This window comes from Lissotriton helveticus, chromosome 5_1 (assembly GCF_964261635.1).
Source record: "Lissotriton helveticus chromosome 5_1, aLisHel1.1, whole genome shotgun sequence".
Taxonomy (NCBI): Eukaryota; Metazoa; Chordata; class Amphibia; order Caudata; family Salamandridae; genus Lissotriton; species Lissotriton helveticus.
This window is the reverse complement of record NC_136065.1, coordinates 1,369,189,551-1,369,211,096: the sequence shown is the minus strand read 5'-3', so window position 1 is coordinate 1,369,211,096 and position 21,546 is coordinate 1,369,189,551. Positions and strand designations below refer to the sequence as shown.

General features: G+C 45.5%; 1 long non-coding RNA gene across 1 annotated transcript in view; it reads left to right on the top strand.

The window, feature by feature from the left end:
- The first annotated feature begins 2,389 nt into the window (after positions 1-2,389).
- The window catches only part of LOC144753629 (uncharacterized), a 37,922-nt gene continuing 18,765 nt past the window's right edge, over positions 2,390-21,546 (top strand). Inside the window, exons 1-2 of the long non-coding RNA XR_013594438.1 lie at positions 2,390-2,453; positions 8,917-9,036. This is a non-coding gene — a long non-coding RNA (uncharacterized LOC144753629). The remainder of the gene's footprint in view (positions 2,454-8,916; positions 9,037-21,546) is intronic.

Sequence of the window (21,546 nt, the reverse complement as noted above, 5' to 3'; positions counted from 1 at the left end):
ATGCTCAAGAGACGGCATGCTTCCCAGAAGGACCTCAGTTGGCAAACCTTATTGTCCCACTTAAACACCAGTCGGAAGGGGTGGCCCCAACTATATGAGATGTTGCGCTGTCTCAACTCCGCAGTGACCGGTCTGAAGGACCTACGTTTTTCAAGGGTGATGGCCGCCAAGTCCTGGTACAAAGACGGTGAGTGTTCTCCAAAGGAGATAGTTCCCATCTGTCGAGCCTTGTGAAGGATCTCCTCCTTGGTACGGAAATCCTGTACGCAGACTAAAATATCAGCCGGCAGGGCTGAAGCGGCCCTGGGCGGACCCGTCCGGTGAGCCCTATCAATGCGTAGAGCGGAATCCGTTGGCCTACCTAGGATGTGGTTAAATAGGCCTTGCGTAAAGTGGAAAAGATCCTCCGTGTTGGGAGTCTGTTTCACCCCCCGGATCCTGATGTTATGCCGCCGGGAGCGGTTTTCTAAATCCTCAACGTGGGACTGAAGGTCCACCTGCTGGTCATGTATACGGATGATTTCCTGCTGCAGAGCCTCTATTTTAATGTCGCGCCCCTCGCCTTTGGTCTCCAAGTCAGCCACCCTTTCTCCTATGGCATCTGTGTCGCGGCGGACCTCTCTAATCTCCTCCTGCAATTCCTTCTTCAGCGCGTGAATGTCCTTCCGCAGACCACTGAAGAGGGATTCTATAAAAGCCTTGGTGATGGGCTCCTTGGCACTCGATGTTCCAGAGGTAGAGGTGCTGGCGGCCATTTTGTGAGCTCCTCGCCGCTGTCCCGACGCATTGGGCTCTGACGCTTCCCCGTCGTATTAGGGGTGAACAGGTCTTTAATGGTCCTATCTCCGGCCTCTTGCAGTGGACATATCCCACGGGGCCTGTAACCGGGCCGCGGCTGGTGCTATGAGGCGAGGTAGAGCTGGGCCTCAAGCACGTGGGGGAGCCCGGCTCCATTCCTGAAAGCGAAGAGGCCTCCGTCTGCGCAAAGAACCCCTCCGCAGGACCCACTGGTGCTCCTCCAGCCACCACGCGAGCGGCAGGAAGGCGCCGACCCCACCTCCTCTCACTCAGCAGGGCCCGCCTCTCGATGTCTGAACACTCACCAAGGCCACCCGATCATCGTCCCAGCCACCAGTCCTGAGGTAGGCCGCACCTTCCCGGGGAACGCACCACCGCAGGCCTCCAGTGCGTGTCCGCTATTCCGGTGACCAAACACGTTCCCACGCGGTACCCCTGCAAAGGGCGACCCTTCGCTCTGTCAGGCACCCGACTCGCGTTCCAAAATGGCGGCCGCCAACTCGCAGTCACTCTGGCCGCCCCAACCCCGCCAGCCAGGCTCCTGCGCCCGTAACAGACCCGCCGCTGTCTCCATTTGGTCCTCCTGTCCGGCCGAAGCCCCCAAAGTCCAGCGGAGAGGGGTAGCGCCGTGCCGCGGCACCTCGCCGGCCCTCCAAGCCACGTGGCCGTCCAAGCGCTCTCTGGGCGACCCCCATGTCCGCACGCTGCTCCTCACCTCAGTGCGGGGCCCCCTGGGTCCGATGTCCGGACGACAGTCAAGTGGAGCCCCGCTGGCGGGCCCCCCGCACAGGGCCGCACCGCCTCCTTCTCCTGCCAGCCCCAACAGTGGTCACCTCTTCTGCGGCCGGGCCCCACTGGCAGCGGCAGGTCCGCAGCAGCCCCCGGACAACACCACCCCGGGGGCCTCACGCAGAGACCGCGCGGGCCGGACCCACCACCAGCGCACCGGCTCTCGCGTAGCAGAGCCCCAGCCGATGCGCTCTCAGGCCGGGTGCGCTCCACTGCCAACCTCGGCCACGCCTCCTCGCCTCCGCACACCACCAGGCCACTCCAGGCCGCTCCCGGGCTGAACCTCTCCCCGCGGCTCCAGGAGCCGCGGACGTTCCGCAAGGCTCCTCTCGGGCACCAAGCCCGTCAGGGCGACAAGCGCTCTCCGGTGGGGCCCAAATACGGGGGATTAGGTGCTGTGGAACTCGCTATGCTAGCAGCCGGCGGCAGGAGCTCCGGGAAGCACGTCCGCTCACACCGCCATCTTGGCCACGCCCTGTGAATATATTTTAAATGTATTTGTATATGTTTTTCTGTCGCCTTGAAGAAGTCCCTTTGGGACAAAACGCGTTGTCTACTGGATTTTATCTGACTGACTTATCTTGATAAGAAAGAAAGTCCAATAAAGAACCTTTTGAAAAAATAAATAACACAACATTGAATTGGAAGTTATTCAATATGCATATAAATACTGCCTTCTATTTTGAACTCTATACACTATATTGTTGAGTGGGGAACCCTTTTGTGTTTTAGGTCTCAACTGCTGTACCTGATGTTTCCATAAAGAAAATCCTTTGGGTATTTAGCCAGGCCAGTCCTGTGTCTCGGGGTCATCTACCGGAGTCTTCTTGTGGTGTTGACTCAAGGAAAAGTAATCCCCTCTGGAGGTGAGCACTGCGAAGTTCATGTTAAATGCTTAATTAAAGTTAGCCTGACTTCAGGCCACAGTTGAAATACATTTTCCTTCGCCAGCATATTCTCCTTTTTCTTACGGGTTTACTATTTCATTATTAGTTAGAGAAAGGCTTATTGTCTTTCTTAGACTGCTGATAGAGAGGCTTGGAGGGAAAAAGTGGAGAAACAATGGTTGAGAGGCCTTCTGTTCACCATGTACCAAGATGGCAAGGTTGGGAACCGCAGTCTCAGCTCGATGTGTTGGGAAATTGAAGCATTGTTGCAGATGCACTCGAGAAATGGTCTGATTGGTCTTTATTGGTGTGAAAGGCGAGTAGGACATTTCTGAATCTCCTGTTACTTTTAAATTGGTGTTCTCACAGTTGGAGTGACCACAGATTCCCCTTATACTTTGAGAGGTACAGACCTCTTCACTTTCCCTATTCTTGTATATGTGAAGCTTTATACTAAATGTTTATTTCCTTTTTCTAGAGATTTCTACGGAAGTCTGACCATGCTGTCACCTTCAATCTTCCCAAATTAGAGACCCTTGATAGATGAACCTTTATTGACTTAGAAGAGAGAAGGGAAGTTTTCTTGTGGAACGCCTGTTTATTTTCAGTTTGTATTATTGTGGCTATTACAATTCTGTATCTCAATGTATTGTGCCTCAATCAACTGAGGTGTTTCAGCTTACCTACCTTTTAAGCATATTCAGCGATTCATGGTCCTTATTGTGAAGTCACATTGGCTTCATATGATAATGGGGGAAAATCTTTGACGACTTGAGTAAGAGATTATGTTGTAAGGCCCAGTGCTCTTTCAGATGGCAGCTTGTCGTGTGGTTTGCTAATGAAGCAAAGGGAGTATCCGCTGTAGAAATTCTAGACTTGCCCAAACCCAGCCCTAACCCTTTAGGCCCATGTCAGCCGAGTCCCAGCGGTTCAGAAAAGAGGAAAAGAGTTGTAACAGCGGAGGAGTAAGTATTAATAGGGGTGCATGTTGTAATTGTATATGTCAAGCTTGCAGTTTTTTCTGAGATTTCAAAGTTTCATGAGATGATATTTTAGCTGTGGTGTAAATGTGAATGCGCTTAATGCTGAGCATTTTTTTTCTTGGGGGAGTTTTATATAGCACACACTTAACCCAAAGGTATCAGAGTGCTTTACATGAGCACCAGTTGCATTATAGACGGACACATTAATTTTTTGTTAGGCACAATTGCTAGTTGAAGTTATTATCGGGCAGGACGTAGCCTAAGATCCAGGGATGGGTATATGTGCGGAATGTGGTAAATTGTCAAAATATCGAGTTTTTAATTTCGACTAGACATAATATCGAGTAAAAAATATAGAATAGACTTAATATCGACTAGACATAATATAGACTACAAAAATATCGACTACAAAAATATAATATCGAATAGAATAGCAATAATATCGAATCAAATATATAGAATGGACATAATATCGACTAGACAGAATATAGACAACAAAAATATCGAATTTAAGGTAAGTTAATATTAATGTTTAATTTTTGTGTAATATAATTCTGTAGCGGGTTGTGGGTTTATAGGGGAATAGGTTGGGAAGTAATTTATTTATAATTAATTAAATATGTTATTTTATTTATTATTTATTTAGAATTAATTGTTAAATAATTATTAATTGGTAATTAATTGAAATATAATTGGTAATTAATATTAAATGATTAATTGATAAATATTTTATTTTTAGTAATTTATTTTCTGTAGCGGGTTGTGGGTTTATTGGGGAATTGGGTGGGAAGTAATTTAATTATAATTAATTAAATATGTTATTTAATTAATTGGTATTTATTTAGAATTATTTGTTAATTAATTATAAATTGGTAATTAATTAAAATATAATTGGTAATTAATTTTAATTGAATAATTGATAAATATGTTAATTTCATTAATTTATTTTCTGTAGCGGGTTGTGGGTTTATAGGGGAATAGGGTGGGAAGTAATTTAATTATAATTAATTAAATATGTTATTTAATTTATTGGTATTTATTTAGAATTAATTGTTCATTAATTATTAATTGGTAATTAATTAAAATATAATTGGTAATTAAATTAAATGTATTAATGTTTAAATTGTAAATTAATTTATTGTTAATAGGTAATTAATTAGTATTAGTAGGTAATTTTTATTATTCAATACTTTTTATTTGTATTTTTAATTAATTATTTAATATATTTTATACAATTGTAAAATATTTTAATTAATTTGTAATTGGTATGACTATTTATGTTATTTATAATTATATATGAAGTATTTACTTTCCCTACTATTGCACTCACTGGAGATGGAATAGTAATTTGTACCCCTACGCTATCCAACACTTTCCCTACTGTTGCACTCACTGGAGTTGGAATAGTAATTTTAACCCCTACGCTATCCAACGATTTCTCTACTGTTGCACTCTCTGGAGTGGGAATAGTAATTTTTACCCCTACGCTATCCAACACTTTCCCTACTGTTGCACTCTCTGGAGTGGGAATAGTAATTTTAACCCCTACGTTATCCAACGCTTTCCCTACAGTTGCTCTCTCTGGAATGGGAATAGTAATTTTTACCCCTACGCTATCCAACGCTTTCCCTACTGATGCACTCTCTGGAGTGGGAATAGTAATTTTTACCCCTACGCTATCCAATGCTTTCCCTACTGTTGCACTCTCTGGAGTGGGAATAGTAATTTTTACCCCTACGCTATCCAACGCTTTCTCTACTGTTGCACTCTCTGGAGTGGGAATAGTAATGTTTACCCCTACGCTATCCAACGCTTTCCGTACTGTTGCACTCTCTGGAGTGGGAATAGTAATTTTTACCCCTACGCTATCCAACGCTTTCCCTACTGTTGCACTCACTGGAGTTGTTACAGTAAATTTAAACCTCTCGCTATCCTACGGTAAAAATATTGTATATGTTTTGTTAATAATATGTATATATAAATATATATGTATTAAAAAAAAAATTTTTAAGTTACATTAATTATTTCTTAATTTTACGTTTATTTAAGTATTTTAAATAAGTTAAAATTAATTTGATTTATTGTTATATTACTTTTAAATTACTTTTAAGACATTTAAAAAATTCGATATTTTGACAGTCTATATTTTTTACACTTGATACTTTGGAGTCGATATTTTCGTACTTACCTGTTTGAAGATAGGAAGCCGATATTCTTGCAGTCGATATTTTTACCTCGATATTTTTTCATCTCGCTATTTTGACTGTCAATATTCTGTCACTGATCTGTGGAATGCACTGTCTTGTAATTTGTCTCTTATGTTTTGTGGTGCGAGTCGTGAGGTACCATCTGCCGCACAATTGAGATAGGGACATATACCTTTGTGTGAGAGTAAGGTGTGGTTGGTGTAGTGGATTTTGTTGCTCAAAGGAAAAGCTGCACTGATCCGGGTGATTCCCGCTGGTCGAGGTTTCACTCAATTGTGTGTCTGAGTAGATCGGAAAGTGTCTCTCTGGACCAATTCTTGTGTGATTGGATACTTTGATTTCTTTAGTGGAGCAGACAAAGAATATTTGTTGAAATCGCTTAGCGTTTTGTTCTATGTTGTTTAGAGCTGAGAACGGGTGTACTGCTGAAAATGGTAAAGGAGGGCAAGACACTTTGAGGAGGGAGAACTTCGTCATAGTGTGCCACGCTGATAATGGGCGGTTGGAGTATGTGCCATGCTGCTATTGCTTGAGTTTCAAACTGCTATTGGTTGTTGACGCCGAATGAGAATTGTGGATAAAGAGATTATTTCCTGGTTTGAAATGTCAATTCTACCTGTGTGTATTGTTTCTGAAAGTTGTATTTTTCAAGGCTATGCAAGATTTGATTTGGAGTGTTGTGAGAGTCGCTGCTCGAGAAGAAGAGGCACCGCCAGAATTATATGGCCATAAATGTGGGACTCCACACATGCATTTGGCTAAGTCAATGGCATAAGATTACTGAAAAAGAAGGTGCTTGGATGTTTCCACGCAATGGCACATTTAATTTGAGAATTATGGAGAATCCTAGAAGGGTGTTGTATGAGATGAAGCCTTCTTCTAGATCCACACAGTACCAGGTACTTAATGAATGTAGCTCATGTCAAGGAGAAAGAGAGATATCGGGGTAGAGTCAGAAAGGCAGCACGCAGCTGTGCCAAAGCTAGCTGGCATGCAGAACGACAAAAATGGAGAACAGACGTAATTGAGGGAGCTAGATTATATACTGCATTAACCAGTACAGAACCTTAGAAAGAGAAAAAGAAAAAGGAGGATAAAGTATAGGGTGCAGAGGGACCAGTCAACGTTAGTGATAGTGATTCTAGTGATACCTTTCTGGATATGCATTTGTCGACCCGTCCACCTTCACCTAATGTGACCCATCCTGAAGAAGTGACTGATGTTAACATCGGTGAAAGCTCAGAAGGAGTCACCTCAAAAGTGAATACTAGTCAGAACCTTATGTGAGAGAGTTCAGGGATTTGTGCTCTTGTTAACGCAACAGACTCTAATGACCCAGACGTGATACATTTTTTGGTTACAATTAGCGACCACAGTTCCTTTGTACATACCTGAGTCAGGAACCACAACACATACTGTGAAGGTCCCTACTCGAGTAAATATATCAGCTACTGTGCAGAATCACCCTGGATGGGGAAGCATAGGAAAACCTCCTCTGGTCCCGAATATGGTGACCTCACCAAATGCGGCTTCTGTATCATTAGCAATTAATCAGACAATACTTACTCTTGTAGAGGAACAAGCTCAAAGGTCACAAAATTCTCACCTGTCCATTTGGAATTCATCTTAGTCTATTTCCAGCAGTAGTACCCTCAAAGGTACCAGGCCCAATACTTCTGGAGTTCAAAATGGTGTTAATTCGAAGGAATTAGATGATGTGATTAGGTTTTTCAATGGGTATTTAAGAAAAGATGAGGGTTCTGGATGAAGCAGAGAACTCCAATCTCAAGGAAGGGAGACAGCAGTGGATGTGGTCAAATTAAAATTGGAAATTGAATAAGATGATATCAGGAAATTTTGATCTTTCCCGAATAATTATCAAGAGAATCAACTTACATACATGTGCAAAGATGCCACTAAGTGTGAAGGACAATCTCATGATAAACTGTCTGCATTAGCACGAGTGTAGGATATGGATTTAAGTAGGACCAAATCCTTACTGAAAAGTTACCATGTATGCTTTGATGACAATGACATAGCCAGTATGAGAACATCAGGAATGAAAATGCAAAGTAGAGAGTTCATTGGTAACATCTGGAAAGGGAGTGAGTTGGACAACTGGGAAGGCAAATGGGCTCAGAAGAAAGATCAAAAGAAAGCCAAGGGACATTACCATTGCAAGAAGTGCCTGGTGAAGGTTACTTTAATGGAGTAGGAATAACCTTGCATCATTCACAATTGAGTTTCCCAAATTGAAAGTTAAGCCAGTGGAGTGATACACCCAGGTTGATCGATTTGTAAAGATTTCACAGGTATTGTTGGTGGATTTGAACACCATTTTTTATATTATGGTACTGAGTGATTTGTGGGCAGAATCTAAAGTGGCTATGCAGTGAAATACAATATCTCATGTCTGTTGATGAAGTATCAACAGGTAACAGAAAACAGGTGATTGCCTTTTTGAAAGGAAAGATACCGGTTATAATATTGATTGGATTAATATTGAAAGAACAACTCAGAAGCCTGAAGACACTGTGAATTCTTTGTAAGAGAGATTGCTGCAAGTGTTTAAACAGCAAAGTGAAATGGAAAGTCTTGAAACCACAAAATTTGGAAGTTTTGTGTTTCGGTTTGTGACAGGATTGAGACCTGAGGTTAGCATGACGATTCAACTGCTTTTAATTTGTTGGCAGATGGAGGAGATCTTGAGGTACGCAAAATATTGCAGTGATAAATTGGAAATGAAACAGAAGTGGTTGAAGGAGAAGTTGATGTTAGTGCAAATGAAAGCAGCACAGAGAGGAAGTCAGAGTCAACCATATATTGAAAATGTTGGTGCTATGTAAGGTGTGTATCAGTAGGGAGCTCTTGTGATGCAAGGTGGAAATGGTTATCCACAACAAGGTAGAGGGTGCAGTGTGATGACAGACCCAAGTGCTGGAATTGATGATGCCACATTAAAGAAATCAAATCCATGTTATTATTGTAACAAGTTAGAGCATTGGAAGAGGGAATGTTGTCTTAATCCCAAAGGAGTGATGAATGCGAACAGGTTCAAAATCTAGTGTTTGTACAGACACAGGTTAACAACCCCATACAGTCACAAAATGTGCAGAGACAGAGAATGCAAAGCCCTAATGTACAACAAGATCCAGTGATTCAAGTTCATCATCCCTGATTCCACAACAAAATTTAAATGCTCCCAGAATTAATACTAATCAAGACCTGAACTGTAATCAAAATTTCTTCCAGAACCAAAACCAGTTCCAGCAGTTTCCTGTGTTTGACTCACTTGAGGGTTACGGATCAGACCTGTGACCATGACGGTGCCTGAGAGGGGAGGAAGATTACGTACTTGGCGCAGTCTTAGAGGTATGTTATGTTAATATTTTTTATTAGGTGCACAGCTGCTCCAGCGAAGGAGCGTCCTGGCGCCAGACAAGGAAGAACATAACACTACCAACAAAGAAGCAGGGAAGGAACCACTACAGGGAGATTAAAATAGAAAAGTCTTGATAGCTTTCCGAAAGTGTAAAAGATCCTCCAGCATACGGATCTCAGCCGGAAGGGAGTTCCAAATGGCCGCAGCCTTCACACGGAAGGATCGGCCACCGGCACGACATAACTTAAAACGTGGGACCACGGCAAGAGCCTGGCCCAAAGATCGAAGAGAGCGTGCCGGGACATTAAGGGACATAAGGTCAGACAGGATCTGAGGGGCAGTGCCTTTCAGAATTTTAAAAGCCAAACACAAAACCTTAAAATGGATCCTCATCCTCACCGGCAACCAATGCAGGGAGCGAAGAACATTAGAAACAGAGCACCATCTTGGAAGACCTACAATAGCTCTAGCGGCAGCGTTTTGGACCCGCTGCAAACGGGTAATTTCTGCCTGGTTGGCCCCCACCAAGAGAGAACTGGCATAATCAAGCCGGGAGATAACCGTTGCCTGAATTACCAGTTGCCTGGTTGGGGCTATGTAAGAGTGGTTTACCAGAGTGGTTGTAAAGTATCCGGACACGGTTGGAGTAGGTAAATAGCTTTATTTATAAGTAAAAACACCACCCACAAGGCAGAGCAGCTGCGTAGCAACAGATCAGGCCAACAACTGTCAAAGTGCAATCCCGCATTCTAATAAGGAATGTAGAATGTACACTAGGCAACGCGAAGCAAAGAAACATAGTGCAAGCCAAGGAATATACAAACCCTAAACACAACACAGCTTCCCACCAAAATACAACAAAATAAAACAAAAACAAAATCAAGAAATATAATCAGACATCCCTGATATTATGTGTCTAAGGTAGGCCCAATAAGAACCAACACCATCTTTTGTAATAGACACGTTTTCTTAAGTTACCTTCCCCTTTACATAATAACCTTTTACACATTTTTGCATGCTTGACAATGCTGGATCAGTTTCTGTGAAACTGCTTCAGATACAGATTCTGCTCCGCCTAACATTATGACAATTCCTTGAACAGGGAACAAGGTCTCGACACACATTGTGCAAATGTCGTTCTATTTTTCATCCACGAGGTGACATGGCTATCTACAGTCAAAAACAATGCTGGCCTGCACAGAACTCACCAGGATGCTTTTCTTTATAAATAAACACGCATTTTCTAGTATAGGCAGAGGAGTGCTCTGCTGATATTGGTGAGGTCTCTATACTCTGATGCTTTGGCACAGCAGCTTGCTGACTTCTTGTTGTGAGGGTGTCTAGCTTGTGGTTGAGATGGAAACTAACATTCGTTCCCAACAGGTAACTGAGGTTGGATCATTCAGTATGGGGATTCTTGGATGTAGACACAAATACAATCGCCCTAGACAATTAAGTTGGGGACTACATAGTAGGAGTACAACCAATTTGCTATATTGTATTTCATGCCTGCATGTATATATTATTTTACCACCATGGTGGAGCTTTTTATTCAATTCATTGTTCTGGTGCTTTTAGTAACTTTCATTTGCTTCTGTCTATTTATCATTGCAGCACATATATTTTATATAAGAATCACGCTGGTTCAATAAAATATTGAAAGCGCCCCTCTGTGTATTTCTTGTTTGTTTCTTTGAGAGTACTAGAGCACAAGTGTCTCTGCAAAAGGGTTCTGGATCTATTACTATGCTTCCCGGGGAACCAGGGTTTGTCATGTTCAGTGGTTGCCAGAAACCATTTTCTGCACAGCTAGGTTTAGGGGGCTTACTGTGGCTCTGTGAGCTAGCTGGTCTATAGGACAACATATTCTGAGGGGGTGCATAGAATCAACCTGGCACCATCCCAATGCTTATGCTGTCCACAAATGCCCAGCTCTTACAGTGAGGAGGAATCTTCATGACAATACCATACCATACTATATAATGACAGACCATACCATGCTTTACAATGACACACCATACCATTATGTGACTTATTTCTGCAAGAGGAGTCTAGTCCTAAATTCTGACTAAAGTTAAAATCTCTCCTATAATCACAAACCCCTGTAATTAGTAGATTAGCCACTTTTCAAAAGCTACCATCGCGTCTTCTATAGGGCCATAATAGCGTACTAAAGACCTGAACTGTAGGCTGAACTGAAGACCTGTTCCCCGATCTTGAGGTCTACCATCACCCATCTAGCTAGTGGGTCGCTCATAGTCTGAAGAACTTCCCTCTGATAGTGACAGGTAAGTAATATTGCTACCCCCCCTGACGGCTGCGTCGGCTGAGGCAAAAAAGGCTTGCGTTAAGAACTTCGGCCATTTGGGTGAAGAGACATTTTTTTAAGATGGCTTTCCTGCAACAGAATAACTTGTGGCTAGCTTGTCATTAGCCACTGTAATGTGGCTCTCAGCTTAGTTTGATTATTAGCCCCGTTTAAATTACATGAGGCTATCCGCAGTATCTGATTCTCAGCCATTAGGGCAGATTATTTTCTTCTGATCTACCATGATCTGGGTATTCCTACCCCCCTTTTCATGTCTTCCTTTACTATTGTACTTAGTTCTACTACTTCCAATCCTAGATCTTCGCACAATGCCCCTACCTTGGTCTGAGATTACCATTTTCTTTTTTATCCTCCCACCTTTAAGTGACCTCATATCCTCCTCTCTCCTTTGAATCGAGCCCCTACCCGTCATGGGCCCATTCCCCCGTGCCCTTTTCAAAAAACCCAATCTCCCTATCTTCCCCCTACAACAGTACTTTGTCATGGTACTTAGAGCTCCTTCCAGAGGGAATAGTGCAAAACATCCTGCCTTCCCAAAGTTAAACTGAAGTGGAAGAGCTAAAGGTATCTACATCAATATTTATCCTTAACAGAGCTTTTTATTATTATTACCACAAAATGGCCTGCCTTCCCAAAGTTAAGCTGAAGCGGAAGAGCTAAAGGTATCTACATCGATATTTATTCTTAGCTGAGCTTTTTATTATTATTAACACCATTTTCCTATCTTTATGGATGCTATATCCTGTCCTCCCCCCTCCTCTTTAATTAAGAGCAGGAGATCTTTAGCCCATTCTACTGAATACTAACTTCGATTGTTGTATTATGCCAGCTGGAGCACTATAACGTTTAAACTTGTCAATCAAACCAATGAAATCTCTATTTCTTCGTGCTGACAAGATTGACATATCCTAATATATTCGGAATAAAACATTATCAGGGGCAGTAAAGGACTTCTTTTGAATTGATTGAGTTAAAATTTGTTCTTTGATTCTTATATTTCCAAAGTTGACCAGGATTATTCTTGGATATTTTGGATTTGGAGGACGAACTGCAGGTACTCGATGTGCTCTGTTGATGGTTAAATCACCAACGTCTTTTGCTTTTTACGGGAGAACTACTTTGCACACCAACTCTGTTATTAATTGGACAGGTGACTGCCCTGCTTCACAATCTTCAGGAATGCCAATAAATCCTAGGTTGGTGCATCGAGCATGATTTTCTACATCGTCCAGCTTCAACTGCAGAACTTCCAGCTCTGTTTGCAGTTTAGACAGATTGCTTTCATGATCATTACTATTTGGTTTAAAGGAGGATACCTTCTGTTTTACCTGGGTCAAGAGGGATGAGAGCTGGGGAAAATTCTTCTTGGGCTGGCCCAGTTCGTTGGACTTGCGATACGCTGATTCTTGGGAAAGCTTTATTTCACGAAGCTTACATAATATCTGATTTAATGTTGTTTCGATAGTAGCGGTCGGTGCGATGTGAGCCGGCGCTTCTGCTTCTTTTAGTACCGTTTGGATTTTATTATGTGACGATACTCTTTCCACCTCAGTTACAGTGGGTGGATCACCATTGGGTCTCAGTTGAATGCTGGCTAGTTCTGTTAGACTGGCCTTTTGCATCCCCTTACACCTTCCTAAAGAGAAGAGAGGAGAGGATATGCCGGTTTCCCAGATTCTGCATCTCTTCTGAGCATGCAGCCAATACATTTATATGCGATTTAGTGGGAACAGTTCCTGCCATGACTACAGGTGGGGCACAGCCCTTGTCAGCATTCTTTATAGAATCCATCCTGTTTTTTCTTCCTCAAGAATGTTTATATCCCATTCTGTCTGGTGATGGGGATTAAGTTGAATGGTTGGAAGAGCGAGATTCATTCTCCTCGCTTTGCTTTTTTGGCTGAGGTTTCTTCCTTGTAACATGTTTTTTTGCTGCTGATGGATCTCTTGATATACGCTTCATTGAAGGTTAGTTATGTAGTTTCACTTATTATCAATGTTAGGCGGGGAGATACCGGAGTTATCGCAGGTCAGCCACAAGCCGCATCCGCAGTAGGCGGACCGCTTCTAGAACTGGCTTGCTCTCCTTCCTAGAGCCTAGCGCTCTCCCTCAAGCTGCTTCAATCCCCGATATTTACCCCTTTAAGTTGTAGTCATCCGACCGAACTAGGATCACAAGTCCTTAGCTATCCGTGATTATCTACAGCTGTTTTTTACGCCTATGCAAATGAGTGCACTGACCTCGTTCTCTCCGACATTCTAGAACCCAGCTCCTTATTTTATTGCCCCTTTTTCCCTTCTTTTTCCCCTTTTTCCGCTCTTTCCTTTTCAGGGGTTGCTCCAATACATGCTGTTCTAACAAATTTAACTTATTAGTTAGGCTCTGTTTCCCTTAGCCACAAAGGATTACCTGCTGCCTAAACTCTACATCTAAATATGGGCAATAAAAAGTGAGCAAAAAAATAGATGAAGCCCCAGAGATTCCAGCGGGCAAAAAGGGTCACCAGCAGGTCTCTTGCGCTAGCGTATTCCTCACATTCCTGAAAGCCAGCAAGATCATGCAGGGGCAAGCCCACCACCAGCTGTCTGTCTCCACAGGTCTCCACAAATGGCCTGGACTCTGCTGCGGAAGCCGCCAAGTTCCCCCTTGGCTACTTTGACATCCGACCGACCAAACTCAATATAGCCAGCTTTCGAGTGTTGGTCTCCGCCCCGGTCTGCAATGAGCCCACACAGCGCGGGCTGGAAATTAAATGAGACCACACACAAAACCAAACCGCGGCTCCCCAGTCTCTGAAACGGTGATCCACTCAGTGAGGACTACCGAGGACTGCAGAGCCATGAATCCCCAAACCGTGTCCGGGCCACGCCAACTAACTAAAACCGAGCTGCAGGTATTTTTTTTCAAATGGCTAGAGTGCGGTTAAACTCACCATAATCTCCAGCGCTGCTGTTCCACGTTGCTGTACGCCTGTTGGCTGTGGTGCACCTCTTCCGGAAGAGGGCTTAACCTCAGAGCATGATGGGAGCTCTACGTGGTTCCACAAAATAAACCTCGAACTTGTAGTCAATTGTGGAAAATGATCCGAGATTTTGCACTAATTGATCCATGGAGAGTCCAGCATCCCGTTACAAGCAAATTCACTTGCTTTTCGAAAAGGCACCATTCAGCATCTAGAATCAATTTCTTTCTAGTTTCCATCCAATGTAAAAAGGGAAAGTCCTGGATTATCCCCAACCTTTTTTCGGACCACTTGGTCCCAGTGACAGAGATTAGAATAAAGGCTAGTTTAGGTGAGCGATAGAGGTAGACGCGGGATAAAACTTTGTTGACCGAAGAGGGATAGATCAAAAAAAATGCAAGAGTTGCTTGTGGATTTTGCTCAGAGGAATCTGGGATCAGCTGCACCCTTTCCAGTTTGGGATTCCAGCAAGGTCTTCATTAGAGGGGAGGCGATCTTGTATAATGCAAACATCCTCAAAGAAAGAAAGAAAATGGTTAGAAAACTACAACAAGAACTAGACCAGGCATGCCAAGTCCATATGGAAATAACGGCATCCAACCTAAAAAAGGCCAGTCAGACCATTAGAGATTTTTATGAACACCAGGCAATAGTAAATTAAAATACATGTTTACAAAAGTGGTATGAGGAAAGCAAACACATGGGCAAATTCTTGGCGTGGGCCGTTAAAAAAAACACAATAACGCTGCTATTAAATCTTTTTTTTATTAGGATAAAGGTCAAGATATACATGAAATGGCAGAAATTGATATGGTCTTTGTATCGCATTATAGTAGGTTGTACTCTGCTCCTGCACACATGTCACCTGAAAGGGTCAATACATTTCTCAATTCAATGGAGCTGCCTAGACTAACTTGTTCCCAAAAAAGCCCAGGTTCTGGAGTCATTTTCCAAAACTGAGGTCCAGGAGGTCTTTAAAAATACACCTAGCGGCAAAGCGTGCAGTAGTGATGGTTTACCCATCGAAATCTAAAAAAACCTTTATGCCACAGATAATTAAACTATTGGTATCTTTATTTAATGCAATCTTGGAAGGTTGCCCGATCATGATAACATTTTCTGAAGCAGTTATCATCAGTTTTTTTTGTTCAACTTTGTTTTTTTAATTTTTGTCATTGAAGCAGATACAGTACAGTTCTCATATACTCCCATATAGGTACGTTGAAGATTAACCCCAGACTCCAACCCGTCCCCTTTATAACGGTGCAATTTAACAAGAGTTTGTCGCGGTAGCGAGTGTCCGTGGGTGCAGGCGGGGCCAAGGCACCTGTTACGTAACCACCTATCTACTCCCAAAATGCCAAGAAAGCACAAAAATATCCCTCCCTCTTGACCCCCCAATAACCGGTGTGCCATGTCCTTGCCTTCTTAGGTCATCATATGTGAGGGCCGCCAGAAGTCTGACTTTCAGGGGCATCTTTTGGGGTCAATGTGTCAGTAAGAGGCAAAGATACTTCGGGCATGTAACTTTGTTAAATTCCGTCGCTAGAAGGGACAGTATAGGTTGCCAGACTGTGTTGAAGGAAGCCGTAGACTGCGTGAGAGTGGCTTGTATTGGCTCCATACCCACTGTGTACCATAATTTATGTAGCCAGCCTGTGTATGTAGGGCGAGTTTGTGTTCCCCAGAGCGATAGGATCTGTTGCACAGCTGCTCCCATGGCCAGTCCCGTCCGTCTCCCTCTCATTGACTTCAGTGGGAATGTGAGTGCGTTGGGCAGCCCTAGGAGTGTGTAAGCGGTGAAACAGGGAATTTCGGTATCAAAGTGCTTGTCAATGTCGTTAAGGACTGCCGTCCAGTATCCCGTCACATCTTTGCACTCCCATAGTAGATGGGTCAATGGGCCCTCTTCATCACATCCCCTCCAGCAAGTTGGACTACGGTTGGGGTTGCCTCTGTTTAACCTGACCGGTGTCAGGTACCAGTATGTCGTGACTTTGACCGCTGTTTCCCTGCTGGCTGTGTTCCTGGCTGTGTGATTGGCCGTATAATATATAGCCTGCCATTCCTTTTCAGAAAGGCTTCTCCCCAGCTCTCTTTCCCAATGTTTCTGGCCAGCCGAGGGACGCAAAGGTAGGCGGACAGATAATCTTGTAGAGTTCCGTGATCAGCTTTCGGTCTGACTCTTTAGTAAGTAGCCACTTTTCATAAGATGTCAGCTTTCTGCCGACTAGGGGGCGTATCTCCGGCTGTGTCAACCAATGTCGAATTTGAAAGTATTGAAATCGCTGCAGGGCTTTGATGCCATATAGCTGTGGTAAATCGGATAGCTGGATAAACCCCTCACGGTAGAATAAATGGCCCCCAGACCTACAGTCCGACTTTCGCCACTGCAGGAACGCCCGCACCTCTAACCCCGGTGTAAATTCGGGATTATCAAACAGAGGCGTGAGCAATGAAGGGAAAGTGGTGAGCCCCCTCTTAACCGCCACGGTGTCCCACACACGCATCACTGTACGGGTGATGGGGGATTTCTTAAGGTAGGCCGGCCTATCGGAGCGCTTTAAGAAGGGTATCTTCCAAAGCGATGTTTGCCCCATCGCTCTGGCCTGAAAGAGCCATCTCTTCTCCGATTTGGGATGGTTCCATTCCACCAGGTATCTTAATTGCGCCGCTTAGAAGTATCGCTGTATGTTTGAGATCCCCAGTCCTCCCTCGTCGGGAGGTCGGTGGGATAGGTCTCTTCGCATCCTTGGTCTTTTCCCGGCCCATACAAATTGTTGCACCGCTTCTTGCAGCCTATTTATGATTCCCAAGGGAGGACTCACTGGTTTGAAAGGCGCAGAAGATTTTGGGTGAGATGGACAAGACCGAGTAGTGATAGTGGTTGTTTCTGCCATCTCCTTAGGTCACCCTGTACTTGGGAAATGAGATGCGTGTAATTCAGAGCAACTGTCTGTTCGGTGGATGGGGTTAGGACTATAACCAAGTATGGGATCAAGGCATGGGGTTGCAGGCCCCTGTAGTCAGAAGATGCACCCTGGAGCATATGTGCGTTGCGACCCAAAGGGAGGAGCATTGATTTCCCCCTATTAATTTTGAAGCCGGACACCCTCCCAAAGGTCTCCAGCGCCCCTAAGAAGGCAGGCACTGATTGTTTAGGCTTGTCCAGCGCAGACAAGATGTCATCCGTGTACAGGCTAATTGTATGGTGTTCCCCCCCGAAGGAGATGCCTACGATGTTGGGGTTATCTCGAATCTGTTGCGCCAAGGGCTCTACGTAGAGCGTAAAGAGGATGGGTGATAGCGGGCATCCCTGCCTCGTGCCTCGCCTGATATCGAAAGGCCGTAAGCTTATGCCGTTAACGAGTATCGTTGCTCTTGGCTTGTCATAACAGCTGGCGACCCATGCCCTAAAGCGATCCCCAATTCCAAAGTGTGCCAGCGTTTTATCTAAAAAAAAACAATCCACCCTATCAAACGCCTTTTTGGCGTCTACCGACAGGAGCATGGCATCCAACCCAGTGTAGTGAGCTTTATCTATTAAGTGCATGAGGCGTTTAGTGTTATCGCTGCATTGTCTGCTGGGGATGAAGCCAGATTGATCTGGTTCGATGATGCCAGGTAGCTGTGGTCCAAGTCTGGAAGCAAGAACCTGTGTGAAGAGTTTGAGGTCTAGGTTGAGTAAGGAGATTGGTCTGTAAGCGGTGCATTGGGTGGCATCTTTACCTGGCTTAGGCAGTACGATGATATCAGCCTCTAACATATGAGGAGGTGTTGAACCAGGCCCCTGGCATGAATTAAAAAGTCGGGTTAGAAGCGGCGCTCAGAGTGGGCAGAAAGTTTTATAAAAGCCGGCTGAAAAGCTGTCTGGCCCTGGTGGCTTTAGGGATTTGAGATGGGAAATCGTGCTGACCACCTCCTCTATCCTGATAGGTGCATCTAGCGAGGCGGCACCAGCTACGTTGAGAGCTGTTGATGCTGCCCTACTTAGGTAAGCCTCCCCATCTTTGTCGATAGACTGATCTTTGCTATAGAGCAATGCGTAGAATTCTCTAAAGGCCTCCGCTATCTGGTCGTCATTACCCAGCTTCTCTCCCTGAGCGTTGTAAAGGGTTGCGATTTTAGACCGCTGAACTCTAGCTCTAAGCGCTCTTGTGAGGAGATGCCCCGTTTTATCGCCTCCCACATAGTATGTGTGTCGGAGCAACAGGGCTGCGTACTCGGCGCAATCGAGGTCCACACCGGCTAGTTGCGCCCTAGCAGCTTTCAATTGCCTCCAAATCCTGGGAGCACCCGTGCGGCTATGTACCCTCTCGAGTTAGCAGTTAATGATTCCCATTTTTCTTTACGCTCTTTGGCTTCCGCCGCCGAGATAGCTATCAGTTCCCCTCGTACTGCTTTAAGTGCTCCCCAAACCGCAGTCAAGGGCGTGTCCGGCTTGTCGTTGAGTGTGAGATAGTCAGTGATGCTTTTGTGCAGTTGTTGGGTTACTCCCTTCCTTTGTAGTAGGGCCTCCCGCTGTCGCCACCTTCCCCTAGATGTCTTAGTTCGGGGGACCGCTATAGTCACTACCACTGCGTCGTGATCTGAGACGACAGCCGGAATAATGTCCACTTCGTCTACAAGTGTGTTAAGCTCCGAGGGCCCTATAAAGTAATCTAGCCTGGCATAGGTATGATGCACGTGTGAGTAGAATGTGTAGTGCGTGCCCTGAGGGTGTGCCTCCCGCCAAAGATCCATCAATGCTCTTTGGACCATCCAGTTCTTCCCCTCAGGTGAGAGCGCTCCCGTAGAGCTGAAGCGGTGACCTGATCTATCTATCAGCCCGACCCATGACCAAGTTGATGTCGCCTCCCACGAGTGTGTATCTTTCTTGGGGACTTAGAATCTCCTAGAGGGCACCTTTGAGAAAAGATTCTTGCCCTGAGTTAGGGACATATAGGGAACCGACAATCAGGGACATACCGCCCACCTGTATATTGTATGCCAACAGCCTACCCTTCTATTCTGCTACTCTATCTCCCACCTGGCCGTGAAAGTGTCTAGCAAACAGTATAGCTACCCCCGCCTTCTTATCAGTGATAGCGGAGTAGAACTGCTGAGGGAATGCCCGGGACCTCATCCTATGCCAGTCTTTGGACAGGAGATGTGTTTCTTGTAGGAGACAGATCGATGCACCAGAATACTCTAGGTACGATAAAATGTCCCATCTTTTAATGGGGTTATTGAGCCATTTCAAATTTAGGGTAATAACCTTCAGAGTGGCCCCGGTCATACCTTCTGCATGTCGAGGGACAGCAGTGTCAGAGGGGAACTACCCCTGTGTGGTGCCTCACTGGGACCCTCCCCCCTATGGCACACTGGTTCCCTCCTCCCTCCTGCTGCTCCCCGAACCCCCTCAGCCCCCCAACTCCAACCGCCCTCCCCAACCCAAAACGCTTTTACCATTCTGCTAAGCAGTGCCCCTCCCCCACCACCCTAACCCCAACTTAACATTCCCCACAAATTACCATAGTCCACTGCCTACCCTCCAGTGTCGCAGGCCTGTGGTGAAGTTTCCCTGTAGCCGCATGCAACCTGTTCCCCCGCCCCCCCAGCCAGCTATGAGTCAGTGCGTATGTGTCCTCATCTGTAGATCAAATCATGGAAGAGGTGAGGTGTTTCTAGTCACTGCGTCAAGGGCCGAAGCACGTTCCTTTGACATGGTTGTGTGATCCGGTTTCATGTCTGCTGTGGGCGGGCGTCTTCTGCCCACTCGTTGCCATCCTCCTCTCGGCGATTTTTGAGAGTGATCTTGGTGGGCATCCGGTTCGCTATGGTCAAGGCCCAGTAGGGTGCCAGTTTCTTGGAGTGATCTCATTTGATGTAACGCCCCATTCTATTTTAAGATCCCCTTGTCTCTCAGGAAAAAAGTGACGTCTTTGAACGCTTTCCTTTTTTGAAGAGTGATGGAGGACAGATCTTGGAGTAGTGCCACTGAGTGTCCCTGGTGTTGGAGAGGTTGTTTCAATCTTGCTACCCGAAGGATCTGCTCCTTCAGTGGAAAGTCTGAGAGGAAGGCCAAGATGTCTGGAGGGGGAGGAGGCTTGCGCCGCACCAGACCCACTCTGAGTGCTCGATCGATACGGATTTCAAAGTCGGAGCCCTCTCCGAGTATCTCCCGAAAGAGGCCCTGCAGGTAGTGGGTTACATCAGCTCCCTCTGCTTTCAATGGGATGCCTAGGACCCGAATGTTATTGCGTCTCGACCTGTTCTCTAGGTCTTCAGCATGCGCTTGAAGGTCCACCTGCTGGTCCTTGAGGCGGATGAGTTCCTGCTGGAGATGTTCCATTTCTTCGCTTCTGGTGTGGTCATTGACCTCAACGGGTGCCACCGGCTCCCCCAACCCCTCTACTTTGCGGCATATCTCCCTCACTTCTCCTTCTGCCTCCTGTTTGAGCTTGTGAAAGTTCTCGTGTAGAGAGTTGAAAAGTGTCTCCAGGAATGCTCGGGTGATCTGCACTTCCCCGTCCTCGTGGTTTACCTGCTGCTTTGGGGTGGAGGGGAGGGGGCTCCCTGTCACCCTTGTTGGGCCCTTTAAGAAGCATGTCTGTCAGTGTGCGCTCCCCCTTTTTGCGTGTTGTGTCCATGATAGGATACCCCAACTCGGGCACCATTCCTGATGCTCACCAGCACCTCAGGGGAGATATCACCGTCGACCCTGGTTAATTACGACCGATAAGTTCACCCCCCTTCAAAGTCCTGCGGGGTCACTGTGCTGTGATCTGTGCCAGGGGGGATTTGCAGAGATCCCAGGGCGCACCCCGCTTCTTCAAGTTGTGCGGCAGGTAGGTGCTGTTCAGCTACAGGTGCGCACTCAAGACGCCTAGATGTGGCCCTCTCGTGTGGTTGTGCCCAGCCGCCCCGGTAGATACCCTTAATACGAATGCTGTAGTGCGGTTTCTGTTGGACCGCGAATTGGCGGTTTCAGTGTCTTTTGCGCCCCAGTCACCTCTGTCCCCTTTGATGTCAACCTTATTGGTAGTGGCCCTGCTCCTGCTGCACCCCCGGCGGGCCATGCTTGTGCCGGCCTATTCTTCTGTTCATGCACCGTCAGTACGGATTGGAGCCTTGATACATCCCCAACGCCAGGGCCCCTGACATTGCGCTTCTCGCGCGGGGGGGTGGGGGGGGGGTTCTAGCTCTTCAGCTACGTTCGGGTGAGTC